This window comes from Lissotriton helveticus, chromosome 1_1 (genome assembly GCF_964261635.1).
Source record: "Lissotriton helveticus chromosome 1_1, aLisHel1.1, whole genome shotgun sequence".
NCBI lineage: Eukaryota > Metazoa > Chordata > Amphibia > Caudata > Salamandridae > Lissotriton > Lissotriton helveticus.
In genome coordinates this window covers 1,214,778,720-1,214,794,592 of record NC_136057.1, presented here as the reverse complement: position 1 = coordinate 1,214,794,592, position 15,873 = coordinate 1,214,778,720, and positions in this window count along the sequence as shown.

Here is a 15,873-nt window from a genome sequence, read left to right as displayed (position 1 = left end):
TCAAAATGTAACCTTGACCCCCAGCAACATGGCCAGGCCCCAACACCACACCAAAAATTTGAAAAACACACAAACATAATACAATGCAGAAACATCACTTATTTTTTAAAACCAACACTAACAAAGCCCAATATGTTTCTTATGCTTCCCAATACTGCTACCAGTACTCACCTTGAAAATCGCTTTTGAAAAAAGTGAACAGTGTCAAAAAACACAGCAGCTTTTCTTAAAGAGAATCCCTGATCTGCACCTCAGAGACTGGAAGCAGAAATGGCAGTTTCCCACTGTTCTTCACAGATATCTCTGCTCTTAACCAATCAACTTACTTCATACACTATTTCAAAACTAAACTAACATTCCAATTGGTTCTACACTCCCACACTTTCAAACTCACATAAAAGTCACCCATCCCCCTACTGCTCACTGAACCTGTTACCATGGAAACTCCCACCTAAGAACAGAGTTGAAAAGTTCATCAAACTAAGTTGCAAATAAACCCAGGAAGCTTGTTAGAGCTTTCAATATAACAGCTATTCATGTAAAATGTTCCTTTCAATGATCTTTTCTGAACCATTAGAATTGCATCTTTTTAAAAAAAACAATATGCACCCTAATTTACTGTATTAATCACAGGGTGCTCGCACGGAGCGCGCACGGTGCTCGTACGGTACTCGTACTGTGCACGCACGGTGCACGTACCCCCGCGATTTTTCAAAAAAAAAATTATGAAAAGTGGGGCCTGTGGGGTCCTTGTGGGACACCCTGAGCAGGCCTAGGGGGTCAGGGTGCTTCTACCCTGCCCCCTTTTTGAGTTCTACATGTTTGTTTTTCTGCTTTCCTGTGCCTCAGTCTACCGAGGCACAAGATGGCTGCCAATTTCCTTTAAAATCGCTTTTGAAAATATAGAACAGTGTCAAACACACAGCAGATTTTCTTAAGCAGAATCTCTGAAATGCACCTCAGACACTGAAACCAGAAATGGCACACTTTCCCACTCATTCTTCACACATATTTCAGGTCTTAACCAATGAAATCTCTTACCACACTATTTCAAAACTAAACTAACATTTCAATTGGTTCTACATTCCCACAATTCTAAACTCATATAATATTCACCCATCCCTCTAGTGCTCATTCAACCTGTCACCATGGTAACTCCCACCTAAGGAAGAACAGAGTTTAAAAGTTCATTATACTTTGTTGCAAATGAATCCACCAAGGTTGTTAGAGCTTTCAAAATAACAGCTAATCATGTGCAATGTTCCTTTCAATGACCTTTTCTGAACCAATAGAATTGCTTCTTTTAAAAAACAAAACTATGCACCCTAATATGCCCTTTTCCATTTTCAGAAAGCACCAATCATTTCTTAAGCTTCAAGTGCAGTGAATTCCTCCTCTTTTTTTTCTACAATGCAAGCTTTCCAACTGCCATTTCATTTACAGCCCTCATCTGAATACAACCAGACCTGCCTTGAAGATGCCTTAAGTATGGTTTGTAGGACACAGTTTTGTATTCTGGTCTAAAAGGTATGCAACAAACAGAGGAATTTTAAACCTTGATTTACCAAATGTGGATATGTTATGGATTGGCCAGAGAGGATTGAGATGTCACCAATTGATACCATTGGTGAAATCCTTCATGCATCTCCCAAATCCTGACCTTATAATTGTGCACTGTGGTGGAAATGACTTATGCAATTTGACTGGGGTTGGTCTGGAAATGCTATTGAAGGATATCTTTGGACAATTGATGTCACTTTTTCCTCAAACTGCCTTTGTCTATTCCAATATATGCCAAAGACAAAAATGGAATTGGTCCAATCAATTTTGTCCACAGATTGAGAAAGCAAGGAAACATGTAAATAAATCTGTTTCTGCATACATGAGAGACTATGGAATGGGTTGTATATACCACAACAACTTGCGTTACAACATGCAAGGCATCTATAGGACTGATGGTGTACATTTCACTGATGAAGGGAACAGAGTCTATCTCTGTAACATCAGACTCTGCATTGGTACTTACTTGTAGGTACCCAAAAAAACACAATGAACACAACGGCTCTTTTTAGAGCCAACTAACATGTAAACACTCAAATATAATTTTTAACTTTATTTTTTGTATAAATTTTTACCGAGGTCCGCGCACCGAGCACTTACCGAGCACTCCCTGTGCGCGGACCTATCGTGTTCTCTGTTATTTTTTTTAAAAAAAGACATTATTTTTAACCTTAGGAGTCCTTAAACGACCCCCTGAGAAGGCATAAGGGGTCACGGACACTCTACCCTACCCCCTTCCCACGTTTTTAAGTTATATTTTTCACTCTCTTCTGAAACCACAAAATGCAGCGATTGGGTTCGCGCACCGTGTGTTTACCGAGCTCTCACGGTGCGCGGACCTATTGCTATATTTTTTTTTTTTTAAATAAAACTAAATGGAAATGGACATCGTCTCTTCTGTAGATACCTTGTATGTTGTAATGCATGTTATTGTGGTGTATTGAATCCATACTATAGTCTTTCAGGAAAGCAGAAACAGATTTGTTCAAATGATTCCTTCCTTTCTCAATGTGTGGTCAGAATTGGCGTAGGGGATCATGAGTTCCTACTCTGGTGAAACACACTTGCTGTTCTATATACTTACTTATGTTGTAAACTAGTGCATCAGAGACAGTCAGTGACAGAAAGGATACTGGACATGAAGAACACAAAATTGTATTACTTTGCTACTACCTCATAAATTACATTGAAATAAGTATAATTTTCAAAACATTTTTTTATTAAATTAATCAATTAAATCAATTAAAATTTATTTATTAGAATTTTCAATATCTAAAAGAACTTGTAGGATTTCTTCATCAGAAATTTCATCCATCAAAGTGTCTGAAAATGATTAGTCAAACTCGACAACGTCTACACATTCCATTAATTCCATATCTAGTGTTTCATCAAAAAAATCTGCCATGGTATCTGCTTCATATTCTTCTTGATTTGTTTCATCTATAGGATCAATATCCACCTCAGAATAAGTTGCCTCAGTAAACGTTGCTGTTATTTCAAAGAAGATGTTGGTAGGCTCCTCATTTTGATTCATCATTTTATATTAGTGTACTATTAAAAGAAAGGGAAACATCGCTTACTGCATAATTTCCTGCTCTGGTGAGACACACTTGCTGTTTTTTAAACTTACTTATGTTGCAATCTTCTGCATCAGAGACACACAGTGAGAGAAAGGATGCAGGACATGAAGAAGAGATGTCAAATACACATTTAAGAAAATTTTGGGGAAGAACGGAAGTATTTATGAGTAAACTTACTATGTAACACAAAAAATTATCAGTTTGCTACTACCTCATAAATTACATTTAGTTAAGTATAAATTCTCATACAATATTTATTTACTAAATGTAAATGTATTGTTGGGAATGATCATCTAAGATTGCATCATCAGCAATGTCAATATTGAAAATCTCCCAAAAAGAATCCTCAAACTCAATGAACTCCAAAGCTTCCATTAAATCTGAATCCAAGGATTCATCATAGAAATCGTCCATGTCATCTCCTCCATCATAAAGCTCTCCTTCAGGATTACTCTCATCAACAGGAACATCCTCAATAACAGTCACAAAACTTTCTATAACGATGTCAAATGACTCTTCATTTTCAACCATTATTGATGTAAGTGTACTATTAAAAGAAAGAAAAAGACAGTGAGATGTTGCAGGGTAAGAGTGAGATAGGGCAGAGAAAAACTATTAAATTCTATAAGAAGAGTTACTACTGTGTAAATCTCACACCAGAAATTGAACACCAAAATGTCCACACAAAAGTACATCAGACACTATAGTCACAAAATGGCCGTGTTTTCCTGGACAATGTATAGTATCAAGCAAATATTAGCAATATAAAGCACTGCATCTGATGTTGCCCTACTCAATCCATAAGTATAACAGAAAAACATTAAATAACTAACAGAAAACATTTTTCCTATTAAATTAAAGTGTACAACAGAGTTCTCCTTACAAATTAACAACTCACCTTCTAGAAAACTGTTGTACAGTAAATTCTGTCTCAATCTCACACCTCAGAAGTATACCTCACACACTAAAATCTCAAAATGGCTGTGTTTCCCTCTCATTTTTCATACATATTCAAATACCCAGCCAATCACATTTCATCCCACACAAAATCAAACCAAAGAAACATTTTAATTGGTTCAAGTTATAAACACATTCAAACTCACATAATCTTCAACCTACCCCCAATGCTCTCTACCAATTACCATACTAACTCTCCACAAAACACCTACCTAAACCCAAAGGTGAAATAGTCATCACTCAATGTTGCACTCAACCAACATCTAAACAACGAAACTTGTTATTTTATTGAATTTCTTTTTTGTCTTTTTGAGCCGCGGTCCGCGCATGGTGCGCGGACCCCGCGATTTTTTAAAACATTTTTTAAAAAAAATTTCAACCTTCGGGGTCCTTTACAAACACCATGACAAACCCTACGGGGCTCAGGAATCTCTACCCTGCCTCCTTGTCAACTATTACACTTCCTCATTTCGACTGACTGGAATGTTGACAGACGACCAACAGCCAATCAGAATTTCGCGCGCGCACGCTAAGGTCCTCGCACGTGCACGGACAGAGCACGCCCGTGCGCGCACCGTGTCCCGCATATAGATATATAATTTGAAAAAACTCGATTTTCTCAACAATTACTGGAGCGATTTTACCAAATATACAAAATAAATTATTGCATATCAGTCTTTACAATTTTGCCAAGTTTGCAGTTATTCCATTCAGCCGTTCGGGCTGTAGCTGTGTCTAAAGGTCCAATGCAAAATTGCATTGGACTCATTTTCACATTCAATTTTCTCAAAAACTACAGGACGGATTTACACCAAACATATAAAAGGCACTGCTCCATACCAGGCTCTACCATTTTGACAAGGTTCGTGTAATTCCATTCAGCCGTTTGACCTGTAGCCTTGTCAGAATGTCCCTATGGAAATTAACATGGGGACCCCCTTTTTTCTCAGCCCCCGCTTGACGAATCCCCTCGAAACTTTCAGGGAAGAAGCGGAGCGCAGCGAGGCAAATTTAAGGAAAATTACAGGCACATCCCTCAATCGGCGCCAAAGTTATTCCCAATAGAATGTTCGCCATTTCCTATGGTAACTAGGTCCTAATAATATATATATATATATATATATATATATATATATATATATATATATATATATATATATATATATATATATATATATATCCAAACACCAACTTTTTGGCGTGCTCGAGCCACTCTCGACGGCGGGCACTCGGCGGGGTCGCCAACCCCGTACCATCCAAACAAGTCCTGGTAAACGATCCTTGCATTCAGGAAAAGGAAACAGCGGGTGGCTCAATGGTTAGAGCGGCAGACCCTGATGCAGAGGTCTAGCCCGGGACCAGGGTTCAATCCCTGCCTCAGCGGGTCTTGGGCTAAAAAATTCCACGGACCTGATAATTCTCACCTCGGTGCCTATTCCAATCATTGAGTCCCACTCTGCAACTCTGGGCAATAGCTTGCTTAATCTCCACAATGCTAAGGATGCCTGGCCTCCACCTTGGGGGTGCCCAGGAGTGGACACCTCACAGGGAAAGCCAGGATGGGTTCCACAGCGGTATTCGTACAAGTGCCTTGAGACCCTTGCGAGACCCTTGCGAGTGTGTAGTGTGCTATACAAGTATCAATTTACATTTACCAGGACTTGTTTGGATATATATATTACCTACTGGCGGTCGCCAGTAGGTATATATAGTTAGGATTTTTTCTCTATGGGATTTTTGAAAATTCTATGTCTAATAACTTTGCCGTTTGTGGACGGAATTGGCTGAAATTTTCAGGAAAATGGCACATTTTGTTTCTGAGCAGCCTTTGAAAATTTGGGGGGGGTTCGTCAAGGGGGGGCCGAGAAAAAAGGGGGGTCCCAAAACGCGTTTTTCCCATGTTAATTTCCATAGGGCGGTTGGCCTCACTTTTAGCCCGAACGGCTGAATGGATTTGCACGAAACTTGGCAAAATTGTAGGGACTGGTAGCCCGATGTGCCTTTTGTAGGTCTCAATATATGTGCTCCAGTGGATTTTGAGAAATTAACGTTTAAAAAAAGATATATATCTGTAAGCGCGGACCGGGCAGCGGCCTAGGACGCGTACTTTTCGCGCAACGGAGCTTTGTGAAGCGAAGCTGATTGGTTCTCCGGCGTCTGTCAACATTCCAAACAGTCCGTAGTGGCCGCAAACAGTCCGTAGTGGCCGCCATCTTGTCTCTCGGTAGGATCGAGAGACAAGAGGAGGCCAAAGCGAAGGGGTAAATGACCATAAGGGGGAATAGTAGATCCTCGCTGACCCCCTAGGTTTGATGTGGAGGTTTTAAAAGGGCCCCGCGGGGCAAAAAAAAAAAATTATAATAATAATCTTACGGCTGAATGGATTTGCACGAAACTTGGCAAAATTGTAGGGACTGGTAGCCCGATGTGCCTTTGCTAGGTCTCAATATATGTGCTTCAGTGGATTTTGAGAAATTAACGTTCAAAAAAAGATATATATCTGTAACAGCGCACCGCTTCGCGTACTTTTCGCGTTACGGAGCTTTGCGAAGCGAAGCTGATTGGCTCTCCGGTGTCTGTAAACATTCCAAACAGTCCGTAGCGGCCGCCATCTTGTCTCTCGGTATAATAATAATCTTACGGCTGAATGGATTTGCACGAAACTTGGCAAAATTGTAGGGACTGGTAGCCCGATGTGCCTTTGCTAGGTCTCAATATATGTGCTTCAGTGGATTTTGAGAAATTAACGTTCAAAAAAAGATATATATCTGTAACAGCGCACCGCTTCGCGTACTTTTCGCGTTACGGAGCTTTGCGAAGCGAAGCTGATTGGCTCTCCGGTGTCTGTAAACATTCCAAACAGTCCGTAGCGGCCGCCATCTTGTCTCTCGGTAGGATCGAGAGACAAGAGGAGGCCAAAGCGAAGGGGCAAATGACCATAAGGGGGCATAGTAGATCCTCGCTGATCCCCTAGGTTTGATGTGGAGGTTTTAAAAGGGCCCCGCGGGGCAAAAAAAATAAATAATAATAATAATCGAACGGCTGAATGGATTTGCACGAAACTTGGTAAAATATTAGGGACTGGTAGCCCGATGTGCCTTTGCTAGGTCTCAATATATGTGCTTCAGTGCATTTTGAGAAATTAACGTTCAAAAACAAGATATATATCTGTAACAGCGCTCCGCTTCGCGGAGATAAAATTATATCTGTATTACCTAGCTGTTGCTAACACCAGTTAGCGACGGCTAGTAGGAGATAGCGACCATCTTGGGCCCCACTTTGCATGTGAGTGATATTTATCACTAATGACATGCAAAGTGGGCATGCCAAGATGTTAGCGACTGGAAACAGTCGCTAACATCGCTATCTCCTATTATCAACTTTTGGAAATATTCGAGATAAGCGCGAATATCTCCAAAAAGTAACAGCTGCCCTGAGCAGTTCTTAGCCATGTTATCCTATGGGAGGTGGATAACATGGCTAAGAGGATTAGCTCGGTAATGCATGAATATCGCTGAGTTTTCAGCGATATTAATGCATTGCGGTCGGTTTTTATCGTATTTGCGATAAACTTTGATAATAGTAAGGTTTATCTGCGATAATTTCTGACGGTAAAAAAATCTTTGCAATGCATCGTTAGGGATAAATATCGCTTAACTTTGGTAATATGCCCCAACGTCTGTTAACGTTCGATTCGAAGGAAATCAGGAAGTGTTGAAAAACATTGTCTGCGCCATCTTGTCTTTTTTCAAATGCCACACTTTTGTCGTGCACGGCAGCCATTTTAGATGCCTTGACCAGACCCACTCTGTGCACGCTGTCGATCCTTAGCATGGCTCCCCACCCTCGCAAGCATCTCCCCCAGGCAGTGGTCACCCCCGCTCTCTGTCTTATGCATGGGTAATAAACCTCCCCCCATCTGCGCTGCTCTTTCCTGAGAATCACACCCTGTGCCCGCCCGACACCTCCCTTTCGCCCTATTCACTACTGCACCCTCTGACACTCCTTTTCCTCTGTGTCCGATTGTCCAGGCTGGTCCTAGGGTATCAGCTAGCCCTGCAGATGTAGTTTATGGCCACAGCTGTAAAGATTCACCCCTCTTCAAAGGAGTTATAGTAGATCAAGGCCCACACTCGATGAGATCCGTCACAGCAGAAGCGTTGCTATTATCTGAAAACCATCCTGTATTGTGATTGGGGAGGGGACCGAGCGTGAAGCGGAAGATTCCAGGGATGACTCTTTGTACATCAAAGTTTTTACAATTATGTGTCACATTAAAAATATATAGCACTCCGACAAAGTAGTAAGATTATAAAACTTTAATAATTTATAAATATATACAAGAAAACAAAAATAGTAATAACATATAAACATTTTTAGGGAAAAACAACGAAGTAGCGGTCGGCTGTGCGAATAGTCCCAACGCAGCACAACGTCCAGATTTCCGGCGTGGGGCGGGTCATCAGTAGCAAACTGTTGTGCGAATAGTTCCAAGGCAGCAGAACGCGCTGAAATCTAGATGACACGAAAGTGATCTCTAGTAAGTTGCCACCCAGCAAATAACGGCGTGGGGCGTCGCGGGGGGTGGGTCTTCAGTAGCAAACTGTTGTGCGAATAGTTCCAAGGCAGCAGAACGATGGCACCAAGGTGATGTCCAGTAAGTTGCCGCACTGGTTTTGGTATCCTACAATGCTGCTCCGAATAACGGCGTGGGGCGCCCCGGGGGAGGCGGCGTGAACGGGCCTCTCCAGGTGGAGTGTCATCTGTTGTAGTGGGGCGCCCCTTTACCGTTTCAGTTGCCATTCCGTCCGTTTTTGGTCCACTGTGTCAAAAGCCGCAATTCAGCTGAGTTGCGCCCACTCTTGCGGTGCAGCGATAGGCGGCTGTCACAGGACTCTCAAAATGGCGGCAGGCTCTTTCCTTTTTGGGCCTGGTCCACTGAAATGGCCCTGGGACACCTTGGAAATCGGACGCTTGTCTGCTAGGTCTTGGACCCCATTCTCGAAAGCGTCCCCTCCGCCTTGAGAATTCATCAAAAGTTTTGGGGGCCCCGACTCCTGCAGGCTTCTGGTGGGGAGCGGCTGCCATGATTGCTCGCGGAATGACTACGACGGAGCTACGAGATGGTGGTGCTCTCATGCTGACGCCAGCTTCAGTCTGAAACATCCAGAAACAAGGTGGGGCTTTCATCGTTTGGAAAAAAAAAAAGTTTTCATCCAATGAAAAGTGTTGTTTTTAGGTCATATGATCAAGCCTTCCATCATTAGGAAACCAAAAGTAAAATGAACCAATGAAAAGTTTTATAAACAAGTCACATGACCTGTTATGCGGCATAGGGTATAAAATGCGGAGAAAATACGTTGGCACGTGAGGCGGCGTCAGTAGCGGACCGATGTGCGAATAGGCCGAAGGCAGCACAACGCGCCAAGATCCGGATGGCACCGAGGTGGTGTCCAGCAAGTTGCAGCACTGGTGTGGCCATCCTACAATGTTGAAAGTCGGCGTGGGGCGCCCCGTTGGCCTGTGAGTTTGCGTCAGTAGCGGACCGATGTGCGAATAGGCCGAAGGCAGCACAACGCGCCAAGATCCGGATGGCACCGAGGTGGTGTCTAGTAAGTTGCCGCACTGGTGTGGCCATCCTACAATGCTGAAAGTCGGCGTGGGGCGCCCTGTTGGCCTGTGAGATGGTGTCAGTAGCGGACTGATGTGCGAATGGGGCCAAAGGCAGCGCAACAATATTTTCTGACGAGAAGACACCACAAGGCGCTGAGATGCCAAGATCCGGATGGCACCGAGGTGATGTCTAAGTTGCGGACTGATGTGCGAATGGGGCCAAAGGTAGCGTAACAATATTTTCTGTATGGAAGATACCACTAGGCGTTGAGATGCCAAGATTCGGATGGCACCGAGGTGATGTCTAGCAAGTTGGTGTGGTCATCCTACAATGCTGAAACTCGGCGTGGGTCGCCCCATTAGCCTGTGAGATGGCGTCAGTAGCGGACCGATGTGCGAATAGGCCGAAGGCAGCACAACGCGCCAAGATCCGGATGTCACAGTGGTGGTTTCATAGTTGAGAGGCACTTCATCTGCAGTGGGGCGCCGAGATCCGGATGGCACCGAGGTGATGTCTAGCAAGTTGCTGTACTGGTGTGGTGATCCTACAATGCTGAAAGTCGGCGTGGGGCGCCCCATTAGCCTGTGAGATGGCGTCAGTAGCGGACTGATGTGCGAATGGGGCCAAAGGCAGCACAACGCGCCAAGATCCGGATGGCACCGAGGTGGTGTCCAGCAACTTGCCGCACTGGTGTGGCCATCCTACAATGCTGCGCCGAAAGTCGGCGTGGGGCGCCCCGTTGGCCTGTGAGTTCGCGTCAGTCAGTGGGGGCTGTTTGAGGATCTGACTGCATTGGAAAGCAATGTGATGCTGTGCGTCGCCCCCAAGATGGAGGTTCCTCGGCTGCAGTGGGGCGCCCCTTGGTGTTTCACTCGCTATGCAGCTGAGTTGCGTGTGCACTTGTGGCGAATAGGCCGAAGGCAGCACAACGCGCCGAGATCTGGATGGCACCGAGGTGGTGTCCAGCAATTTGCCGCACTGGTGTGGCCATCCTACAATGCTGCGCCGAAAGTCGGCGCGGGGTGCCCCGTTGGCCTGTGAGGTGGCGTCAGTAGCGGACCGATGTGTGAATAGGCCGGAACCAGCACAAGGCGCCAAGATCCGGATGGCACCGAGGTGGTGTCATAGTTGAGAGTTCTGAGCAGCGCTTGTAACACTGTCTGAAGCTTATTTGCACCTGCTGCAGCTTCACTATTGCCCTGGTGTGGCCTAAGATCGCCCATGACATAGGCGGCCACCTCCCGGGGTCCGGCGGAACTTTTTTCCTTTTCCTTTCTGCATCTTGTCCCAAATTCGTTTGACCTGAAGACACGACCAGGTCCCTGAATGTGTGCAGGGGGACGCTATTGATTGAATCAAAATGGCGGCTTCACACAAAGCTGACTCAAGCGTTTTCTGGTGGTTTCATAGTTGAGAGGCACTTCATCTGCAGTGGGGCGCCGAGATCCGGATGGCACCGAGGTGATGTCTAGCAAGTTGCTGTACTTGTGTGGTCATCCTACAATGCTGAAACTCGGCGTGGGTCGCCCCATTAGCCTGTGAGATAGCTGTTCTTTGGATTTGGGCCTGGTCCACTAAAATGGCCCTGGGACACCTAAGAACTCGAACGCTCGATTTTTTTTTCCTTTCCTGTACATGCAAAAAAAGGTAAATGCCCGGTATGTTACACGCTTCATCTGCCACGATGAACTCTCCAGAGGAACCGAAAAAATATATAGTTGTGGTAACTATACCATGCATCGTCATATGGAGAGGTGGCACCAATTAATTATAGTGCTGCATAAAAGAGAGATTTGGAGGAGAACCCCTGACCTGCTAGTACATTCATCAAAGAAGTGGCACTGAGAGCTTCAGAGGCAAGGGAAACGGTCCCAAATATTTAGAAGAACTTTGGAAAGATTAAAATGACATGTTTAGATTGTGGTAAATTAATTTCATGTGGGCAGATGAGTGTTACTCTAATAAATACAGCATATGAACATCATCATAGTCGATGGTTGGTAGAGACATTTTGACTATATCCTGGACCTGCCCGTCCTCGCCCAAAATGGCGCCGGAATAAATGGGACTCGTAACTCCTTGTTGTGTACTGGTTGCAGAACCTTGAAATCACGAGATACGTATGCAGTTTTGAAGCACATGGCGGGCGGGGACGAGAATTGATTGAATATTTCGACATCCCTATTGATATTAAGTTCTGATGTGTTATTGATTACTGTACTGTTGAAAGTTCGAATTAACGTCACCCATGGTACAAATGTATATCTAGATAATTTTATTGTAACTGGCCCTGTCGTATTTTAATTATAAAATGTACGTCCACCGATTCCGTAACTGTTAGACACCTTAGTTCTTGCAACCTAATGGCCCGCCCGTTACGTTCCTCTACAGTGTAAATGTCTACTCATCACATACGATTACAGTTTGCTCCGTGGCCGGCCCACGTGGTTATAGGCTCGTATTTGTATAATGAAATTTTCACAATAAAGGTTTTTAAAAGAAAACATGGTAGTAGTATATACATTGGTAAAGTTTGTAATAATAGTCACTGTTTTAGAATCATTAAAAGGCAAGTGAAATAAAGCAGACCAATTACATGAAGGGTAAAAGGTATAATACGAAGGAACGCAGTAAAGATAAATGGTCAAGGGCTGTTGTGTTTTCTATTCCTGCAACATAAAGTGATCGATAAGAATCTCATATTCAGGCGTATCGGCGACTAAGACAGCAGGTCGACCCTCTTTTGCTCAACGGCTCCATCATGGGACGAAGAAACGCTCTTTTTCTCGAAAAAAGAATATATTTTACTTGCAGGACAGTTGTAAAATTTCCGGGAAAGTACATTAGCCTGGAACATTATAACATATATTTAAGAAAAAATAATGTTCGGAAGTAATGAAAAGCGTAATTTTTAGGTCATATGAGCAAGCCTTTCATCATTACAATAAGAAAAGTAAAATGAACCAATGAAAAGTTTTATTAACAAGTCACATGACTTGTTATGCTTACGTTACGCGCTGCGCGCCCCGGATGACTTCCGGATGCGCTAACGCGGCGCGTCATATGACGCATTACGCGACAACGCAGGTCCAGAATATAGTCAAAATGTCTCCACCAACCAGCGGTCGGAACACAACCCCTTTCAGCAGGCTAAATAGTTCTGTTAAATGAGAACAGAAGGGACAGGCAACAAGAACCATCAGTGAAAGAGGGGAGGGCTAGTTCTTCTCTACCGGGTTACATTGGGGCGCTACCGGAACTGATCGAATTGGTAGTCTACAGTGTTTCTGGATGTTTCAGACTGATGCTGGGGTTAGCATGAGAGCAGCATCATTTCGTAGCTCCGTCGTGGCCATTCCGCAACCAATCATGGCAGCCGCTCTTTATCGTTATTTTGGGCGGGGTGGGTGGCGGAGCCGAGCTGTTTTGCAGCCATCATTGTGTGGAGTTCAGTTCATCTCACTAGTTTTGTATTTGTCATGAGGTGTTGTTCCTAATGTTTCTATTTTAGCGAGGTCAAAAAGAGATCCCATTAGTGGCCTACTGATTTTGCTCGATTCCTTTTCTTTTTTTTTACACGATTTTTCGTTATCTGCAAAGACTAAACAGAGTATTGCGACTCTGTGTTTGTTTGTAAATAGAGAATGAACCAAAGAGAACTAATTCTAAAACAGTAAATACTTGGATAACAATCAATCAAATGGAGAGAGAAGCAGGCACGACGGATTACAACGGGGGCAAAGGCCTGCGTTAACTACCTTTCACTATCTGCAAAGAGAGAGTACTCCTAATAGAAATGAGGGGGGGGGCACCATTCAAAGCAGATCAGTGTGCATAAACACGAAAATGTTTTCACTTACCACGTACTTGACATTCGACAGCTTATGATATTTGCTATTAAAAAACCATTGAAATTCACTGATGTCATTTGAGATGTCATCAGTGATGTCATCAGTGATGTCACTGACCATGTCATGAATGATGTAATATGTGACATGATCAGCAGTGGATTGCAGGTGCGCGATATATAGTTAGTGCAACTAACTATATATGGAATTTCAATGGTTTTGTGTGAGTAAAATAAGGTTTTTTAAATGCTAATTCCTAACTATATATGGTCTATAACCTATGGTTTTTTCAGTGAATTTTCAAGGTTTTGTAAATGCTAATTCCTAACTATATATGGTCTATAACCTATGGTTTTTTCAGTGAATATATATATATATATATATTACCTACTGGCGGTCGCCAGTAGGTATATATAGTTAGGATTTTTTCTCTATGGGATTTTTGAAAATTCTATGTCTAATAACTTTGGCGTTTGTGGACGGAATTGGCTGAAATTTTCAGGAAAATGGCACATTTTGTTTCTGAGCAGCCCTTGAAAATTTGGGGGGGGTTCGTCAAGGGGGGGCCGAGAAAAAAGGGGGGTCCCAAAACGTGTTTTTAACATTGAGTTTTCCATAGGGCGGTTGGCCTCACTTTTAGCCCGAACGGCTGAATGGATTTGCACGAAACTTGGCAAAATTGTAGGGACTGGTAGCCCGATGTGCCTTTTGTAGGTTTCAATATATGTGCTCCAGTGGATTTTGAGAAATTAACGTTTAAAAAAAGATATATATCTGTAACAGCGGACCGGGCAGCGGCCCAGGACGCGTACTTTTCGCGCAATGGAGCTTTGTGAAGCGAAGCTGATTGGTTCTCTGGCGTCTGTCAACATTCCAAACAGTCCGTAGCGGCCGCCATCTTGTCTCTCGGTAGGATCGAGAGACAAGAGGAGGCCAAAGCGAAGGGGCAAATGACCATAAGGGGGCATAGTAGATCCTCGCTGACCCCCTAGGTTTGATGTGGAGGTTTTAAAAGGGCCCCGCAGGGCAAAAAAAAAATATAATAATAATAATCGAACGGCTGAATGGATTTGCACGAAACTTGGTAAAATATTAGGGACTGGTAGCCCGATGTGCCTTTGCTAGGTCTCAATATATGTGCTCCAGTGGATTTTGAGAAATTAACGTTCAAAAAAAGATATATATCTGTAACAGCGCTCCGCTTCGCGTACTTTTCGCGTTACGGAGCTTTGCGAAGCTGATTGGTTCTCCGGCGTCTGTCAACATTCCAAACAGTCCGTAGCGGCCGCCATCTTGTCTCTCGGTAGGATTGAGAGACAAGAGGAGGTCAAAGCGAAGGGGGAAATGACCATAAGGGGGCATAGTAGATCCTTCCTGACCTCTTAGGTTTGATGTACCATTTTGCCAAGTTTGGTGTAATTCCGTTCAGCCATTCAGGCTGTAGACGTATGTAAATGTCCTATGGAAAATTGCATGGGGAAAACACATTTGAAAGTGTTGAAATTTAGAACCAATTAAAATGTTACTTTGGTTTGTATTTGTGTGTGATGAAAGTTAATTGGTTATGTATATATGTCAAATGAGAGGAAACCACAGCCATTTTGTGATACTACTGTCTGAGGTACATTTGTGAGGAATTTTTGGTGGTGAATTTCTGGTGTTTGATTTACACAGTACTAACACTTTTCCTACTTTTAAAAAGGTGAGTTGTTAATTTGTAAGGGGAATTATGTTGTACACTTGAAGATAATTTGAAAAATGTTTTCTGTTATTTATTTGCAGTCCTTCTGTTATACTAAATACTTGATAACGTTAGTTTTATATTATGTATTACTAAAAACGATAAATGAAAGTGATTATTTTTTTCTGCAATTTACAGCAAGCAATTTCAAAATAAAATGGCTCACAATGAAGAGACCGTGGCAATTTCTTTTGAATTGTCCACTACATTGATTGAAATTGAGAGCACCAATAATGAAGTATTGTCACAAGGAGGACATGACTTGTATGATTCCATTAGATTGATTGAAATGGACAGCACCAAGAATGAAATATTGTCACAAGGAGATGACTTGAATGATTCCACTACGTTGATTGAAATTGAGAGCAGCAATAATGAAATATTGTCACAAGGAGGAGATGACTTGTATGATTCCATTAGATTGATTGAAATGGACAGCACCAATAATGAAATATTGTCACAAGGAGGAGATGACTTGAATGATTCCACTACATTGATTGAAATTGAGAGCACCAATAATGAAATATTGTCACGAGGAGATGACTTGAATGATTCCACTACATTGATTGAAAT